At 43.0% G+C, this 19448-nt stretch overlaps 1 protein-coding gene and 1 long non-coding RNA gene across 33 annotated transcripts in view; both read left to right on the top strand.

Annotated features, from left to right (window-relative positions):
• The window catches only part of Sgip1 (SH3GL interacting endocytic adaptor 1), a 197482-nt gene that overhangs the window by 54806 nt on the left and 123228 nt on the right, over nt 1-19448 (top strand). The gene's annotated exons all lie outside the window — the stretch shown is intronic.
• Nucleotides 10854-11985, top strand: LOC125412437 (uncharacterized). Its single transcript, XR_007235595.3, has 2 exons — nt 10854-11180; nt 11839-11985. It is a non-coding gene; the product is annotated as an uncharacterized LOC125412437 (long non-coding RNA).

Below are 19448 nucleotides of genomic sequence, written 5' to 3'. Positions count from 1 at the left end.
TGTGGCAATTTCATTCTTTATTCGTTATTTAGATTTCCACTAAAAAATTTTCTGTTTACTTCCAAAAACCCTCATTTATTTTTTATTAGAAAGTATGTTAGTTATTATCACTAAAAAACCTGAAAATATGGATAGATATAGCTTTGTATCCTGCCTTCACTCTCCCGCATCATTTCTGCCTGCACAAGGAGACCCTCTCTATCTCTGAACTGTTGAAGAAAGTACAGCCATGGTGTTTTAGTGTTCAAAGAAAGGACAGGTAATAAATAATATTGGTCAATATTTGACTATGAATCCTATAAGGTAGAGGTGTGTTCAGTCTAATAGTGTGTTGTGATTTGATTTTTATAGTAGAAGTACTAGTCAAGTACTTCTTTTTATAGTACTTTTGCTTTTTATAGTTAACATTGCTTGCTTTATATGGTAGTCAAGTCTCTGAGTCTGAACCCTCCAAGTGCAGTTCCACCTCCACAAGTTTTCATGTTTTCTTTACTGTGATTGTCATTAACATTCGTATATTCTTTCATAGTTTTATACACGAATATGATGTATTAAACTGTATTCACCTCCCATTTCCATTCTCCTTCCAAATGCCTTCGAGTCCCAGAACATCCTCCTCCCAATTTTGTCTTTTAACAATTTCTTATAAGCCACTGAGTACAGTTAGTGCTTATGGTTTTTCACAGAGGTGTGGGTCCATTCACGGGAACATAGGCAGTCTACTTTAGACCATGCAAGTGAAGAAAATTGACACGCTCCCTCCAGCAGCCATCACCTGCCAAAAGTTCCATGGTTAGCGGTGGGACCTCATGAACCTTCTATCCATGGTGAGGCATTGACAGGCTTGCTTTTGTATAAATTTTACATAGGCAACCACAGTTGCTGTGAGTTCATGGGTGCAATGGTCTTTCATGTCCAGAAGACACTATATTACAGGGGTCCTCCCCAACGTTTGGCATTTACTGCTTTGATTTCACATTTAGTTTGTACTTGATTCTTTGCAGACTGTTGCATTCAATTTTGAGTTGAATATTTTCATAGACTGAACAAACCTTTATTATAAATCCTTGGGAGGGTTAAACAGCCAGGAGCCATGTTGCCTTTTTAGTTCTAGAATTTTATGAGTAAAATTTGGTAGAAAGGTATGGTGGTTTGAAAGAAAATGGTCCCCAAATGGGGGCGTTTTAGGAGGTGTGGCCTTGTTGGAGTTGATAAGGCCTTGCTGGTGAAAGTGTGTCACTGTAGAGGTGGACTTTGGGGTCTCATATACATTCAAGTCATGCCCAGGGTCTCTGTTTCTTGTTGCCTGCCAATCAAGAGGCAGGACTCTCAGCTCTAGCACCATGTCTGCCTGTATACTGCCATGTCCCATCATGATGATAATGGACCAAACCTCTGAAATTGTAAGCAACTCCAATAAATGTTTTCCTTTCTAAGAGTCACCGTGGTCATAGTGTCTCTTCACAGCAATACAAACCCTAACTAAGACAAAAGGTGATAGAAAGATGAGGGGATAGAGAGGGAGGGAAGGAGGAGGGAACGAAAGAGAGAGAGGGAAGGATAGAGAGAGAAGAAGAGGGGGAGGAGAAGGAAAGAAAAGAGGGAAAGAAGAGAAAGAGGAAAAGAAAGCATCTTATATCCTAGCACAAACAGTAGAAGTGGAGCTACCTTCCTAACTTTAGGTTACTCCCATGGTGAAACACAGATTCCCTTGAATGAACATTAAATTCTTTCATGGTCTCTTCTACAGGGAAGCATGCTGACATTCATTTTCTTTCCAGAGTCCTTGTAGCTAGATGAGATCTTTTTTTTCAGAGTTTGAGGCTCAAAAGATGTGAAAGTTTCAGGAATTTCTGCTGCAGAGATGAGAGCCTGCCTATTTTAGACTTTCTGTTTTTCTTAAACCATTTGGACACATACATCTCTGTTCTTAACCCCAATTTCTCTTGTTTTTGTAAAACCAAGAAAAACACATTATTTAAACACTGGACAAGAATAGTCATGAATTCCCCAAGGTTTGTGGCCCCTGCCCTGGTGGTGGGATTCCATGCTTCCTCAATACCTAGCTTTCAGTGCATACCTACATGGAAACCCAAAGCCCATGGCAAACACTCCCCTGATTAATGCTGCATCCTTTGGGTCTAATGGCCATCAACTCCCTGGGGCTCAGTAAATAAGAACATTTGATAACATTCCTCAATCATAATATGTAAACAGACATATTATGGTTATGTGTCTGTGTGAGTGTGTATGATGTGTGTGCCAATGCCTAAGGAGGCCAAAGGTTTCAAATCCCCTGGAGCTAGAGTTACAAGATGCCTTAGTGAATGCTGGGAACAAAACTCGGGTTCTCTGGAAGAACAGCAAGTGTTCTTGTTTACTGGAGAACCGTATCGCCAGCCCCAGCAAAGATTTTCTAACTGAATTCTGTTTAGAGGTCTGGCTGTTTAACCTGTGCCTGGCTATAAAATTCCAGCTTCTCCCCCTGTATATCCATGTCATACTCAATCCTTTAGACTTGACTTGAGCCTCATAAACTGGACTAAACTATCATCCAACATCTTATACAATTTCTATGCTATTTATAGACCATGATGTGCTGTTTATCACATGATAGTGTGCCGTGTATTCCATCTTTGCTTCATCGGAGTATGTCACCATCTCATCAAGATTTTAAGTTCCTTATGGGCATGGCTAGATTAAAACTATAAGTGATCTTAAGTATCAAAAAGGTCTTGGTGTCCCCTGCCCCTGTGGCATCTAATTTAGAATTGAATAATGTTGCTGAGCCAAATAAGGATGAGAAATTCCAGCAATATTTTCCCATACTTGAAATGTTTGCCTACATAAGAACATTATGGTTGTGTTGTGAAGACAGATTGGGACAATATTAATAAAGCTGCTATAACTAACTATCCATGGGCACATTGCATGTGAATATAACTTACTCAATGCATAGTATTAATTTTAATATTAATTGTAATATTAATAATATAGTATGTAAAATAATACCTTGTATCAAAGAATAGAACAGATATTCTGATTCATATTATGAAATTCTTATTGCATCACCTTTTATGATGTTCTTGAAACATCATTCTTTTTTTAAAAAAATCAAATTTTAGTTACAGCAAACAAATGCTAAGATGGTTACTGCTAAACCCTAATTTGTTTGAAAGTAAAAATAGGCAACCATACACGTTCCAAGAACAATTAGAATGTGCCCACATCTGTCTCATTGGTTAAAGGAATTTTATAGTCAACCTCTGTAAGATTCGGGGACACATTAGAACTCATGTATGAATTATTGGCTTTATAATGTGGGTTCTGTATATCAGAACTTCTTTCACTCTGAGGCATATTCTGTTTCTACAGTTCAAATGGCAATAATCCAATTGTCTCATTTTTGCAAATGCCACACAGCAAATGCTTCAAAATTAGGGAGAGACAGAAAAATGCTAAATGTTTCGGGGGAAATTTTATAGGCACTCATAGTAAAATCAAAATCTTACGTGTCTAATGACTTTTCTCTAAAGTCAAGGTCTGGTTCCACAATCCCAGGAGAGAGAGGAGGTCCCATCCCTCCTTCTCAGAACCTCCCTGTATTGTGGACTTGGTACCAAAGTCCTGAAGCCTCTTATCAAGATCCTTTCCCAAGTATGCTACCCTTTTCAGTATAAGAAATCTTGGTTCAACTTATTAACAAAATATTCTCGGACAATTAAATATTTAGGGTAAAAATCCATAAGATGCTTTGGGTGCAGAAAAGTCTGCAAAAATCTTAGGCAGTGGACACAGAGAACCTCCCATCCCATTCCAACAGTCACCCTCCGTTGCTGGCTCTGTCCGGCTTTGGTTGTTTGTTTTTCATAGATGCTATTTTTAGAGTTTCGTTTCAGGACAAAGTTGATCATAAGAACACACGTCTCTTGCCTCCTTTTCCTTTCTACTCGTAACTTCTCCTATTATCAAACTCCTGAACCACACGAGGAAGCTGCCGGGTCTGATGAGCCTGTCCTACTTGGCATCACCTCCGGGGGTTTGTCATGTCCGTTATAACTCACTAGTACCGTATATTCTGTGGGTTTTGACAAATGGATGTTATTGGTCCAGAATGTAGAGCCGTAAAGAATCATTTTACCACCTGAGAAACATAACGTGTGTCCCTACACCCTTTCTTTATTCCTGGATGTCATGATCTTTACAGCCTCTCCATGCTTGGCCTTTTTAGGCTGTTCAAAGGCTGGAGTTGTGTGTTATGTAGCCTTCTCAGCCTGGTTTCTTTTACTGAATTATGTGCACTGATGTTTTCCTTTTCTTTTCATGACATAAGATCTCCTTTGTTTTCTTTAACATTTTCTGATGTACCCCAGTCTTGATCTGTTTGCCCTCACGTAAGGACATTATGGCTGTGTTGTGAAGACATATTGGGACAATATTAATGAAGCTGCTATAACTAATTATCCATGGGCACATTGCATGTGAATATAACTTACTCAATGCATAGTATTAATTTTAATATTAATTGTAATATTAATAATATAGTATGTAAAATAATACCTTGTATCAAAGAATAGAACAGATATTCTGACTCATATTATGAGATTCTTATTGCATCACCTTCTACGATATGAAAGAAAAATAAAATATTTACAATTTTCTGATTGCAGGAATATTTATTTCTTTCCTCAAAGTACAATGTAAGTTTTTAAACATGAAGTTCTTTTATAACCATCATATCTAAAAGGGAAGATCATCTAAAGGATGATTTAATGGGAACAAAGATCTGTAGGAGGAATAGAAATTATACTCATCAGGAACACCTAAATCTCATTCCTTAGAATTATTTTCTCTTATTCTTCATGGGCCCCGTGAAGAAACTTGTTCCAGTTCATGAGACCTGTTGTGGATGTGTCTGTGTTTCCTCACCTCATTCATGTGCAAACATAGCCCAGCACTTCTTTCGCAGAGATTCTGATTGGCGATGAGGCTGTGCTGGAGTTCCTTAGTACAGCTGAGGAAGGTCAGCTCACAGCTCCAGGGCGGCTTCAGAAAGCTCTCTAGCTCTCTGCTTCTCAGGTCCATCCTGGAACCTGGGACCCTGTACATCTGTTATTGTCACTACCCAGAGATGAGTGGCCTCTAGGAACAGGGAGGGGCTGTGCACCCAAAGTCGTCAGTGCGTGTATAAAGTTGCTGCTGATCGCCTTACAGTGAGAAAGGAAGAGCCAGGGAGAAGAACAGATTATAGAGATAGACACCAGAGATTTCCATTTCCTGGCCTGGTAGGTTCCTGAATTTCTCTAAGCCTCGGCCCTCATTTATAAAATGGGACCCTGCTTCCCAGGCAGCTGCAGAGGGTCCCATGAGCATCCCTGAAGTGATGTGTAAAGGGTTACTACACTCTGCTTCTTGCTCACCGAGCACTTGGCTATTGGAGGAAAGGTGGCTTTCACCTCCCTTGATCAGTGCTTCCTGCTTTCAGAAAGAGACACTTTCCTGATAATTGTCTGTTCAGAGAAGCGCTCCCGGTTTAGGTCCTGCTGCCCCACCACCAGATAATTCCAGTCAGTGCTCTTCTTCTCGGTTACTGGAAGTTTCTTGCCCCAACAGAGCTCAGATAGGTCAGTTAGCCTTGTTTCTCTAAATCTTGTTTGATTTTTGGTTTGGCTTTTTTTTTTTCTTCACTTCAGGCTAATCCTTCACTTTGCCCATTGATGTGGCCTTTCTTTAGCTCCATCCACCCTGCCAATGACAGACACCTGGCACGGATACCTGTGGCAGACTTGAGGGATCTGCTGAGCCTGAACTCACCCTCCAAATTTTCTCCTTTACTGCCCTTGGGGCAGTGGCTGCCAGTCACTCCTAATCTGTACTGGAAGCAAGATGGATTTGCCGTCTTGGGAACGGGCAAAGATGACATCATTGTCCCCTACTTTTAGCTCAAAGCCCATATTTCTCGTCATGGTGTGCTGCTTCACCAGCCGAAGGTATTTTAAGGATACCTTGCCAACCCTGCAGAGCATCGCAGAGTTGGAATGTCTCATGGTGAGCATCCCTTTAGCAAACTCCTGGATTCTGCACTCAGGGATTGTGTGGATGGAGTCTGTGCTTTGGGCGTTTCTGCTCACTGACTTCCTTAACCTCCTCAGAGGGTTTACAATAAGTAGGAATGGATAAACAAGCCCTGTGTGGGAAGAGCGCACAGTGACAGGGAGAGGCTACTGGTCCAACCACCCTGCACATCCCTCAGGGAAATGAAACTGTTTTGAGAAAGCCAATCTAGGAGTTGAGAGGCCACCCTGAGTAGGAGCCCTTGCTCTGTAAACATGAGGACCTCAGTTCAAATCCCAGCACCCCTGGAAAAAACTGTGAGCATCTTTGTGACCCCAGCATTGGGTGTAGAGACCTGCAAATTCCCCAGGACCAAGCCTATCGAAACAGGAAGAGGCCCTGTCTCAAGGCAATATGGTGAAGACCAATGGAAGACACTTGAGGTTCTCCTCTGACTCAAAGGCCGATCTTCAAAGGTTATTATTTCTGACATGGCTGCTCTTAGAGGTGGAGGGAGGTCTAGTGGCTCCCAAGCCGCTGTCATAAAGGGAGCAGAAAGGTGCTTGTGGTCACTGAAGGGTGCCCAAGAGGTTTTGCAGTGGAGCTCCTGCATGATTTGACTCTTGGTGTTCATCAATATGTTGTAAAACTGTATTTTAAAAATACAGATGGGCTGGAGAGATGACTGAGCAGTAAGAGGCAATTTGCTGCTTTCGCAGGTGACCTGGGTTCCATTCACAACCGTCTATAACCCCAGGTCTGGGGATCTCGTGTCCTCTTCTGACTTCTGAGGATCGCAGATACACCACGGTACACATATGCAATTAGGAAAGTAATTTATACATAGAAAATTAAAAAAAACTTTCAATAAGCTTCAAAAATCAAGTAAAAATACAAGCAGGCATTGAAATATGCGAAATCTGACTAATGGGTAGATTGTGAAGATGCCAAGGTTATGATTGTAATTCTGTGCTGCATCTAAAATCAGATGCTAGAATGAGTTAGAAGGCTGGGTAAAGTCTCTGTATCTTTTATTTTCTTTCTTTTTCCGTGACTACTGGTTATTTTTTTCTTAGAGCGTTTCATGTATTTATATAATGGATTATAGGACTTTAGCCCTGTTCTCTCTTTCCTCCCCTCCCTCTCCCTCTGGAGCCCTCTTCACCAAGTCTCCCTCCTGCTTTCATGCCTTCTCTTTGGGTGGCCTCTGTGTTTCTGGCCTGATGTAGATAGGAGGTGATCTGTTGGAGAACTGGCAACTTTTCGACGATGACACCACTATAGAAAAGGAACTCCCCCTTCCCCCAAACATCAGCAACTAAAAATACACCCTCAAGCCGGGGAATCCAACCACATGGCCTCTTATGCCCCTCGTGGTGAAATACCCGCAGGCCCAGTCCTGAATAGACAGCCATGGTGACTTCGTGAGTGAACCAGCGATGTCATGTTCAGAGGATGTCTCATGGCCTCGCACCTCAGAGTCTTTGGGTCTTCCATTCTTTCCGCTCCTTCTTTCAAGGTGTCCCTGAGCCTTGGAAGGGTGGGGCAGATGCCTCATTAGGGGTGGGTACTCTCTACCATCACAAATTCTTGACACTTTGGTCAGTTTATAGGTTCCAGGTTTCTGTGTTAACTCTGACCCACTGAAAGGGCCCAACACTAGTCTATGGTCTAAACACGAGTCTTTAGAAGGCAGCTAGACAAGGTCTCGGTTACGTCTAATGACTGTTCCAACAACTCTTCAAGCTCTTCCACGAGTGTTGAGAGCGGCAGCTGTGTTTTACAGAAGTTGCGTCTCAAAGTCCCTGTAGAACAGCTGGAGATGTTGCCCCGTCTTCAACTTTTAAATGGCTGTGTCCTTAAAACTACCTGTATTTCTCTTTTGTTTCCCCAAAGATGTATTCACCCCCTCAGATGGCCCGTGTCATCTACACTGTAGAAAAATATTGTCTTTCCAACACTCTGTTAGCCTAAGAACCTGATTTAAAACATGAAAGAAAATCGGTTTTTAGCTTTTTGTTTTCTATTTTTAATATGAAACTAAAATAAGCCAGTAAAAACATGAGTTATGGCTCTTTATTTTCCTGTGGAAATGGGAAAAGAGGGTGCTTAGCAGATGTGGCAAACATGGAGCTACATGTCCATCCGTGCCCAGCCCCTTGCAGAGGTCAGCTGCTGATCATGGCATATGGTTTTCTGGAGAACCCGGATGCTCCCTCTGAATCCTTCCTACCGCTCTCTGCAGGCCTCCAAGGCCACCACACACAGTGAGTTTCCACTGACACAAGATGGAGCCCTGAGCTCAGTGCTGGTGCTGTCCTTCTCCAGCCCGTCATGTGGGGTTCTCTGGCACACCCCATCAGCTGCCTTGGACACAGAATTCTACTCATTCATGTTTTGTCTTCTCCTGTCTTTTCCGCTTCTGAATATGAACTCCAAGCTAGCTCAAACGCTTTTATCTTTCATAAACAAATATTCCCCAGGGTGGGATTGTTTTTCATTTAATTATATCATTCCTTAAAAAAGAAAAAAAGAAAAAGGAGTTCCAGATGTATCTGGCAAATTGTGACGGAGTTCAAATTATTTATAGACCGAGAAGTGGGACGCGAAAGAGCCATAGCTTCGTGGTGGGACACATGGATAGTATGGGAAAGGCCTAGGTGCAATGTCCAATGCTACAAAAATAGGAGGAGGAGAAGAGGAGGAGGAAAGAAAAGCAATAAAAAGGGGGGCCGTGGTGTAGAAAAGGAGAACAGTCGCTCCTGTGGAGGAAATCAAGCCCTAGGCAAGCTTACGTTTAAAGCTCCCTGTTATTTCTCTAAGAGCCAGCGTGTACTGGCACCCTAAGCGCAGAGGCTCACCAGGCTCCTTGTTTGCTTTTTGTTGAATATTTTTATTTATTGTACATACTAACCAGTTTCCCCTTCCTCCTCCTCTCCTGTTCCCTCCTGCTCATTAGTTTCTTACAACGCTGGCTCAGGTGACTGTCAACCTGGAAAAAGAGATGGGTGTTTGTTTTTTTTGAGACAGGGTTTCTCTGTAGCTTTAGCTGTCCTGGAACTCACTCCGTAGAAGAGGCTGGCCTCAAACTCACAGAGGTTCGCCTGCCTCTATCTCCCAAGTGCTGAGATTAAAGGTGTGCACCACCAAATCTGGCTAAGAGTTAGGTTTTTAAAACTGGTTTTCTTTGCGTTTTCATCCAGAGAACTTAAGTAAAAGGGATAAGAACTAGAAAAAAAAAATAGAATGATTTATTTATCTGAAAATACCTCTTTCCTGTCCTGACTATGGTCTGATCAAAAGCCAGACCTTCCAAGCTGTGGACAAGTTTAACCACATTTCCTTAAATGATTTCATAGCCCAGCAGTCTGGGCTTTGAATGTTCACTGATGAGCTGCACGCGCACCGCAGAAACCAACATGGAAGGGGAAAGGCAGGAGGCAGAGTCCAGCAAGCGAATGCATCCTTCATGAAGTGTGCTTGATCACAAATACAAAAGGTGGTTTTTCTTTGACCTAGCATGTGTCGTATTTTCCAATCAATTACTCAGCTCTTAGGACCCTCTATATTCGCCAAGTCACTTGGTCCTCCGTGTTCATTGAGCAGGAAGGACAATTAGGTATTTCCATTTCCTGTACACATCGCTTAGGCCCAGGGCTCTGAGGTGGCTAAGGCGCCCATATTACTGCCTGTACTCCTTAAGAAAAGCCCATAAGATGGGAAGGATCGATGTGTGTGTGTGTGTTCATGCTGTGGTGCATGTGTGTGCACATGTGTTTGGGGTCCAGAGGTCAACCTCAGGTGTTGTCTTCAGGACATACCCACTCTTCTTAATTTGTTTTTTACAAGTATGGGTGTTTTGCCTGCAGGTATGTCTTTGCACCATGTGCATGTATCATGATGACTTCAGATCCCCTAGGGCTACAGTTAGAGTTGTAAGCTGCTTTGTAGGTGCTCTGAAACTGCTAAACCATCTCTATGTGCTATTATTATTATTATTATTATTATTATTATTATTTTGTTGTTATTATTATAGACAATCTCGCTAGGAAGCCTTGCCTGGCCTAGAACTTGATATGTAGACCGCCTGATCTTGAACTCACGGAGATCTGTCTACATCTACATCCCCAGTGCTGAGAATTAAAGACGTGCCCTACTACCACCTGGCTCTACCCTTTTTTTTTTGAGAGAAGGTCTATTGCTGGAACTTTGGACTCCTAGGTTAGGCTAGGCTGGCAGGCAGGTAAGGCTCAGGGAACCCCGAGTCTCCCCTTCCCCGGCACAGGTACAGGCTGCCATGCCAGCCTTTATTGTGGATCCTGGGGACTGAATTCATAGCCTCATGCGTGCAGGCAAGTACGCTCTCCACTGAATCATCCCCATCCCAATCAGCCTAATTTTACTCTCTCAGAAACAGACTTGGGGGTTTGGGTAACTAATCCAAGTCCTCACCCCTGGCAAGTGGCTGAGGCTGCAGAGGCTGGCTGCAGATTGTCTAAGAACTCACAGACCATCGGGACTCAGAACTAGGACAAATGGCGGCATCTTGGTGCCCCTCCCCGCACTCCTGTGAAGCCATTCTTTCTCCAAATCGTTGGTCTTCTTTCAGTCTGAATTCACAGCAGCAAGAGGCAGGCTACCCTCTGCATCCTAGCCCAGGAATGCGTGACTGGCTTCCTTGGTGACCCTTCTGAGAGTGTGAGAGGAAGGCACGGGGTAATACGGTAACAATGCGTGGGACAGGCAGTCTTAAGACCCCTTCGGGCCCCATAACCAAGGAGATCCCGAGGCCTCACAGAGAACCGCTCCTCCAGTTTCCTGACTGAGCCTGCCTCTCCGGGAACTGGACACTTGGGATCTATTTTCAAGCTAGAGCAAGCTCCAGTTTAACACTGCAGAGAGTCTGGATTTTCCCGTCAGCCCTCACAGAAGCGATCCTTGCGCCATCTTCTTACCCTTCTGGGACAGATGCTATTAAATCCTGCACGTTAAAATCTGAAGTCCAAGCAAAACGCTGATAGAAGCTTTCCAAGACTTCTTGGCTTCCGTGGGAAGGAGCGTTTAAAACACAACCCGCCCCAGCTGTGGGCGGTTTTCCTCTGCTTTCATTCAGTGTGTTCCTTCAGGTATTTTAACACATACCCTCATGAGAAGCACACTAAACAATTGGTCTCTGTGCCTTTAGGCTCACCTTAATAAGCTAGAAATTCAACTTTTAAAAAGCTTCAATATGAAACTGTCCTTCTGACTCACATGTAAACTAAAATGTATCTCAGATTGATACTTTCTGTGATTATAACCAATACTTCCAATATTTATGGACTATGCACGGTCAGTCATTCTGCTGGAAACTGGAGATCCAGAGAGCAAGAAGCAAAGAGGCCCTCTTCTCCACTCACAGGGATGCTGCCCTCGGCTTGTGTTGTCTCAGTGACCAGGCATTTGCAAGCTCCTGAGAGTCTCAGTGGGAAGGGTTGATGATTAAGCTTCACCCTGACCATTAAGGATGTTTTCCAGGGGAAATGGTTAAGATGGAAGTAGAAGGAAGCAGAAACTGGAAAGGCATGCTGGGAGGGATGGGGGAGGGATGGGGGATGCGGGTATAACCACATGGCCCAGGGAGAGTAGCAGAAGCAGCCAGTGCTTAGAAGCAGCTACGGCAAGAGATGCTTTTCAGGTCAAGAATGGGGACACACTTTACAGAGAAAGAACTGGCCAGTCTCAGGCAGAGGCATGACATGGTCATGCATGCACAGTTGAAAAACATCTTTTCTCTTGGGACAGGTACAAAGGCCAAACCAGGAAACATTCCAGTGGGAAATACCGTTGATTGTCACCTTGTCACTGAAGAGGATGGAATCACTAGCTGGATGGATAGTAGATTCTTATTATAAATTGTGTATCCGAGTAAAGCTGTGCAAATGGTTTAAACATCATTGAAAGCCTTCTTTAAAGTGCAGGCTTGACCAGCCCCACCAGATCTCTAACGGCTGCCTAATTGCTGCCCACTATGATGCTGTGTATGTGTGAGGAAAAATGCACAAGACACTAGGATGTAAGGAGCTGCGTTTGAGTTGAATAAACACTGAACAATATTAACTGCACCTTTGGGCTCAGCTCTCCACAGACGTCTCACCCTGAGGGCCACACAAGCATGAGATTCAGAGTCTGGATGCCCAGAGACCATTCCTTTTTGTTCTTCCCAGTGACGGTCGAAAGCCTCTCACCTTTAGTTGCCTCATCTATAAGATGTCAGTAATAATCCCACTTCATAGAATGGTGAGAGTCAGCACTTGATAATATTTCATCTGAATTTAATGTCTAGTTATTTTCAATGTTACTCACATCACAGTGACTTCCCAGGGCAGTCGGTTCTCGTCTTGTGCTTGCAAGGAGGAAAGCCAGGAGTCCTTCTACATGATCAGTCTGTGCCATCATTTCTTCTGTAGGACTTTCAGGAAGATGACAGGCTTCCGGTGTGAATGAGCAAGTGGCTCCCCCTCTTAGGCCCCGTCCCTCAGAAATACTATCGTCCTCCAGGCTTGCTCTTTCCTTGACTCTCAAGAGGAACATGGTGTAGAGGAAAGTTGTTTAACTGGGGAATTATCCCTTACAGTGCCAAACTGAAGAAGTAAAGCAGTGTCTCTCAATTAGTACATGGCTCACTTTCCTTGTAAATGGCACCTTTTGTGATACAGTGTGCTCAGCAACCCTGAATAATTCCTTCATACGTTGACAAAGGTGCCCTGGGTGCCGTGTGAATAGCAGACTCGGTAGAGCAACAGAAACAAGCTAGAACTTGGCTTTGGGCCTTTTACACCCAGCGGATCTCTGGCAGCAGCCATGTTCTCAGGGGGAACTTAGCACCCCTAATGTTTCCACCAAGAGTCAAAGCTCGGGTGCTGAGAGAAATCCAGGCCCTAGATGGGACTCACGTGACCTCAGCCTCCAAAGCACTGTGTTTGGAATGTGCTCCACAAGCTAGTGTATTTAAACATTACATCCCCAGATAATGGTGTGATGTGGGTTGTTATAGAACCTCTGAGACATGGTGCCTTGCCGGCAGAAGTGAGTCACCCAGAATCAGTCTATGAGCGTATAGACAAATGATTCTGGTTGAGCTGCCTCTCCCACTGCTGCCGCTGCCGCTTCTCCATCTCCTGTTCCTTCTTCTCTACCTTCTCCTCCTCCTTCTTTTACTCCTCCTCTTTTTTTTTTTTTTTTTTTTGGTCTTTCGAGAAAGGGTTTCTCTATGTAGCCCTGGCTGTTCTAGAACTCATTCTGTAGACCAGGATGACTTTGAACCCATAGAAACCTGTCTGCTTCTGCCTCCTGGGTGCTAGGATTAAAGGCATACATCACTACCACCCAACATTTGGGGGTGCTGTTTCTACTTCTTGGTCAGCCAAGATGTGCACGGCTACTTCACAGCACACGCTAGCCAACTCAGACTGAGCTGCCCCTTCTGTCTTTGTTTCTCCATCTTGAAAGACTGATTAAAGTCTCCTGAGACTGTGAGCCAAAATACCTCCTACTTAAAATTGCTTTCGTCAAGTGTTTTTCATGGCAATGACAGGAGCAACTCCATCAGAATCATTTGGGGAGCTTTCTGATATAAAATGCCTGATCTCAGAGCTATGAACACTTAAAGATGAGACACTGGAACACAGAAACTTTGAAAGCTCCATGCATGATCTATACACCATAGAACAGAGAGTAGCATTTGGTCTGCTCTCATTTAGCGTGCTCTCCTCGTTGATATGGAAAAAAAATAATAATAGCATATGAAAAGACAGGTGTTGGTACTGGAAATTTTTTAGAACCCAGGCACAGGAGAGTTCCTATGAAGCTTTAGAAGCATGACCAAAGGAAGCCCGCCAGGAGCTACTGATCTCTCTGAAACAGCATGCTGGGTTCTAATTGTTACCTGCAAGAAATAGTGGTTTTTGTGTGTATATTGCCAACTCCCCTTTTACAAACATGTGTCATAAAGAGACATGAGCAAGTTTACTTCACAGCTTATAAAGTAGGTGAAGGCTAAATGGATCAGACGTCTTAGATGAGAAATGAGAAGCTGCTGAATTTGGACAAGGGTTTATCTCTGAAGGAGAGAAGTAAACAGCATGTTTTGTCTTTCAAGAGAGGATGACAGGATTTTACAGGGTGCCTATGAGATAAAAGCGTTTTGTTCATTTGTATTATTGGTCCAGACTTTTTTTCAATAAAGTATGATATATATTTTAAATAGCAATTCATAATCTTTGCTGGCTTTTTCTATAAAATTCCATGGTTGGTGTGAGAGTAAGTTTGGAAACTGTGGTTAGTGGCATGAGTGGCGTCTCGATCTTAAGAATGAGCAAGGAAAATTTAACACTGACATGATCTGTAGGACTTCTGGATATGTACAGTCTATGTATAATACAGAAGAACTAGCCATTCACTCTGCACTACCCTGGACCTGGGATACCTACTGAAAAGAACCTTCATCACGAGCTTACTCTGGGGCTGAGCAGGTAGCTCGGAGGTGGAGCACTTGCCTAGCATGTTTGAGGCTGTGGGCTCCATCCCCAGCACAAGGGTACAGGGAAAAAGAAAAAAAGGAGCTTGTTGTAAACTTTTAGAGCAGAAGAGTCTAATCTTTTTTGACAAAATATATCCGTGGAGACATTTAGAAATGAAGGTCAGGTTAAATAGTAAAAAGAGCAGTAAGGATTATTAAGACCTGAGTCTAAAACCCCCAGGTCAGTTTCGGACCATGATGATTTGGGGACTCAGAGCCTGGCGGACATTTGTGGTGTTTCATCACCTCCCTTTTATTCCATACTGACCATAGACAGAGTCAACAACGCTGCAGCATGAGTGAGAACCACTGTAAAATAGCTCCTCAAAGTGCTTGAATTTAAGAAAACCCATCACAGCCCTTATGCCAGGCTGGGCCTAAAAGGATGCGACTGTGTGGGAGATATAGGTGGGAGAAAAAAGTACCGTAAGCTGGTCTATTCCAGAGCTCCTAGAAAATAGAGTCTAACAATCCCCAACCCCTTTCTAGCCAAACTCAAGCTGATATTCTTCTCAGGGTATTTGTAATGGGGTCATATTTTTATCTAAAAGGAAACACAGGTGAAGACTATTTTGGTGACGAGGATAAACAGGAAGAGGATATGAAAATTTGCTGCCTGACACCACTGCCTGTCTCTGTGGTTCAATTAGCTGTGTTTTAGCCGAGGACAGCATGCGTCAGAGTGTGCCTGGGGGCTTTCAATTGCTTTCTGCCTCAAGCCCATGTGACTCCAGAATTGGAATCCACCTAAATATTTTTTGTCTTTTTTTATTGATATTTATTGAGCTCTACATTTTTCTCGGCTCTCCTCCCTGCCTCTCCCCTCCCCTCTTAACCCTCCCCCATTGTCCCCATGCTCCCAATTTACTCAGGAGATCTTGTCTTTTTCTACTTTCTATTTCCCACGTAGATTAGATCTATGTAAGTCTCTCTTAGTGTCCGCACTGTTGTCTAGTTCTCTGGGATTGTGGTTTGTAGGCTGGCTTTCTTTGCTTTATGTTTAAAAACCACCTATGAGTGAGTACATGTGATAACTGTTTTTCTGTGTCTGGGCTACCTCACTCAAAATCATGTTTTCTAGCTCCATCCATTTTCCTGCAAAATTCAAACTGTTGTTATTTTTTTCTGCTTTGTAGTACTCCATTGTGTAAATGCACCACATTTTCCTTTTCCATTCTTTGGTCAAGGGGCATTTAGGTTGTTTCCAGGTTCTGGCTATGACAAACAATGCTGCTATGAACATAGTTGAGCACATGTCCTTGTGGCATGGTTTGGTTATATACCCAAAAGTGGTATTACTGGGTCTTGAGAAAGGTTGTTTTCCTAATTTTCTGAGAAATCGCCACACTGACCTCCAAAGGGGTTGTACCAGCTTGCAATCCCACTAGCAATGCAGAAGTGTTCCCTTTTCCCCACAACCTCTCCAGCATAATTTATCATCAGTGTTTTTGATCTTGGCCATTCTTTAAGGTGTAAGATGGAATCTCAGAGTTGTTTTGATTTGCATTTCTCTGATTACTAAGAATGTTGAACATTTCCTTAAGTGTCTTTCAGCCATTTTAGATTCATCTGTTGAGAGTTCTCTGTTTAAGTCTGTACTCCATTTTTTTATTGGATTATGTGGTCTTTTGATGGCCATTTCTTGAGTTCTTTGTGTATTTGGAGATCAGACCTCTGTCTGATGTAATATTAGTGAACATCTTTTCCCATTCTGTAGGCTGTCATTTGTCTTGTTGACCATGTCCTTTGCTTACAGAAGCTTTTCAGTTTCAGGAGGTCCCATTTCTTAATTGTTTCTCTCAGTGTCTGTGCTACTGGGGTTATATTTGGGAAGTGGTTCCCTGTGCCAATGCATTCAAGTGTACTTGCCACTTTCTCTTCTATAAGGTTCGTTGTGGCTGGCTTTATGTTGAGGTCTTTGATCCATTTGGACTTGAGTTTTGTGCATCCACCTAGATATTTTAAGTGGTGTAGTCACCTTTTTCCTCCCTCCATGTAGACCTCTTCATCTCAACATGCTTTGGGACCTCTCAGATATAATTAATTTCAAGATATGGGAACTACAGAGTTAGAGGCCAGCCTTTTCTCAAAAAGCAATTTCCAAAGTTATTATCCAAGTCAGACATGGTGGCATATGCCTCTAATCCCAGCACTTGGGAGACTGAGGCAGGATTGCCATGAGTTCAAGGGCAGCCTGGACTATAGAGTAAGAACTCAAACACCACCCATCCTGACTCACACTGTTAAAAATGGTTCTTAGCAGAGCCTCTCCGCCAATGCGAATAATTCCAATCAGACCAAATCAGACCAAATAAAAGATGCCATGTTTAATGCATTGCTTCTGGGTGGCAGCAGGAAAGCATGGCGAGGGAAAGAGAGAGAGAAGGGGAGACCACGCAAAACCTGGCAACAACATGTTTGTTCTCTGGGCGGGGGGCAGTTTAAGTAGCCTGTGGGAGTGGCTTGGATGATTGACTCTAACTTAGAGCATCCATCATTGAGGATCCAGGGACCCATACTGTGTGTGTTAAGCCTGACTCAGACTCTAATTCCTTCAAGGTGTGAAGTCACTCATTGAATGTTTGATAAAGAGTCACCGGATGCTTGGTGCATCTGGGTTGTCTCTGCCATGATGGTTTGCTATGCACTGTTACACAGTAGGCAAAAGATGCATTGCTGTAGAATGAGGGACTTGGCATGACACTTATAGATCCATTTAGGAAGACTGTAAACTCCCTGGACTTAATATACACACGTTGGCAAATAGTCATTCATGCCTGTATTTCCTGAGGACAGAATTATGATTTTTATTCAACCCTGAAGGGAATGTGTGACCAAAATGAGAATCAAAGCCACTGCTCCATGGATGGACCTTGTCTGTTGTAGTGTAGAGACCACTTTCATGAGCGTGTCTTTCCTGCAATTTCAAGACAGACACCATCCAAATGACAGGACTAGAGTCCTGCATTTGTATCTCTGAATTGTAATATTGGCATGCTGGGGCCTGGGCTCTATAATAGATTAACAAACATTCCGAAATGCCTCTTAAAAGTTGGTAAGACTCATTAGAGTTTGGAATCGGCTCCTAACCATAAACTCACCTTGTTGGTCTCTAACACTTCAAAAGCAAGAACTGCTGTTCCTGAGAACCATTAGCCCCGAGACACTGAGCTACCATGGTCTGGAGTTTTCTCCGGCGTTATCCAGGACATTGTGCTTGTAATTTATGGATAAAACTTGCTGAACACTAGATAGTGCCCCTAGGCAGGTGGAAAACGTTGAGCTATTGCAAACTCGGACCCCTGCAGTTGGGCGTTTGGTGAGTGTCATGGCCGCACCATTGTGCTGAGGGGTTTATGCTGGGCACTGATGACAAGTGGAGTCGGAAAGAAGAATCCAAAAGCTACTGTCACTGCAAAAAATAAAAACTTAAAAAAAATTCAGAGATGCAAACAGTTCATTGTTTTTCCCCCTTTTCCCCCTAACCTAAAGGCCTGCAGTGAGGCCCTCTTTCCACTAGGGGAAGCTTTTGCAAAGATGCCTTTTGGCCTCTTCTGTGCTTTGAGAGAAGCCAGCCTGAAAGGTTAGCACTTGGTAAAAATAAATAAATAAATAAAAGCTTTTTTATATTCTTCATCCATTTCAACCACTGACAGTTCTTGCTGTACGTTTGTTTCCTTCTAAATTTAAATTTCTTTCTTTATAATAATTAGCAAGAAAATAAAACAGAGAAGATGGGGCCAGGAGTACTGGATGGGGAGAACAAGCAATCTGGAGGTCTCAGGTTGCAGGGTGCAGGGAGCAGGCAGTTTAGTTCCTGTATGGTTGGGTTGTTGTGTACCCCAGCACTTTCTCCAGCCACTTGGCAAAAAGAACGTAAGTGCTTCACACACAGGCCCATAGGCCTTGAAGATTCAGTCTTCTGCAAAGTGGGTGCTATGATTTTTAATATGATGATGCTTGAAAACAGTGGGGTGCGTCTGTAGTAACTTAAGGCTACATATTCTGTTTATAGTAACTCACTTTACTGTTTTTAAAGTGTTTGTTGTACACAGGAATTTCATGTGGTGTTGTGTTACATGAAGACATTTTCATACAAGCATACATCGTACTGTGAACATTCTTAGTTCACAGAAGTTAGTTTTGAAAAACTGAGATTCTTTTAAGGGTTCATTAGACATAGCAGTATTTCTTAAAGGCAAGGTGCATGCCATTAGTCCTTCCTAGCCACAGGTTCTGCATCTGGGGGTCAACCAACCACAAATGAAAAATAAGAAAGATGGCAATATAGTAACAAAAATAATGTAAATTAAAAACAGTATAATGACTATACACATTGCACTTACATTATAGTGGATTACATTATAGATTACGTCCTATACGTAATCCAGAGATGATTCAGACTATGCAGGAGGGTGTAGTAAGTTAAAGATGATACACTATTTTATACAAGGCACTTGTGTTTTGATATCTGGAGGGGATACTGGACCCAATCCACACAGACACTATAAAATGACTGTAAAGTGTGTGTGTGTCTGTGTGCGTGTGTGCGTGTGTGCGCGTGTGTGTGTGTGTGTGTGCGCGCGCGTGCGAAGTGTATACATAGGTAAGCTTATATTAAGCTAAAGTCATCACACAGGAGAACTGTATGCGTTATTTTTTATGCCACCAACTCAAACACTTGACAGAAACTTAAAGGTGGGATATTTATTCTGGCTCACAGTTTCAGAGGAATTCAGTCCATTATAGTTGGAGGGCAGAATAGCTCCATCAGTCAGGGCAATAGTAGCATGTTCACAGGGCAGCCCATGGGAAACAGAAAGCAAGCTGGAAC

This window comes from Myodes glareolus, chromosome 3 (assembly GCF_982192425.1).
Source record: "Myodes glareolus chromosome 3, mMyoGla1.1, whole genome shotgun sequence".
NCBI lineage: Eukaryota > Metazoa > Chordata > Mammalia > Rodentia > Cricetidae > Myodes > Myodes glareolus.
The sequence above is the reverse complement of the archived record's forward strand: the minus strand, read 5'-3'. Positions and strand labels throughout refer to the sequence as shown.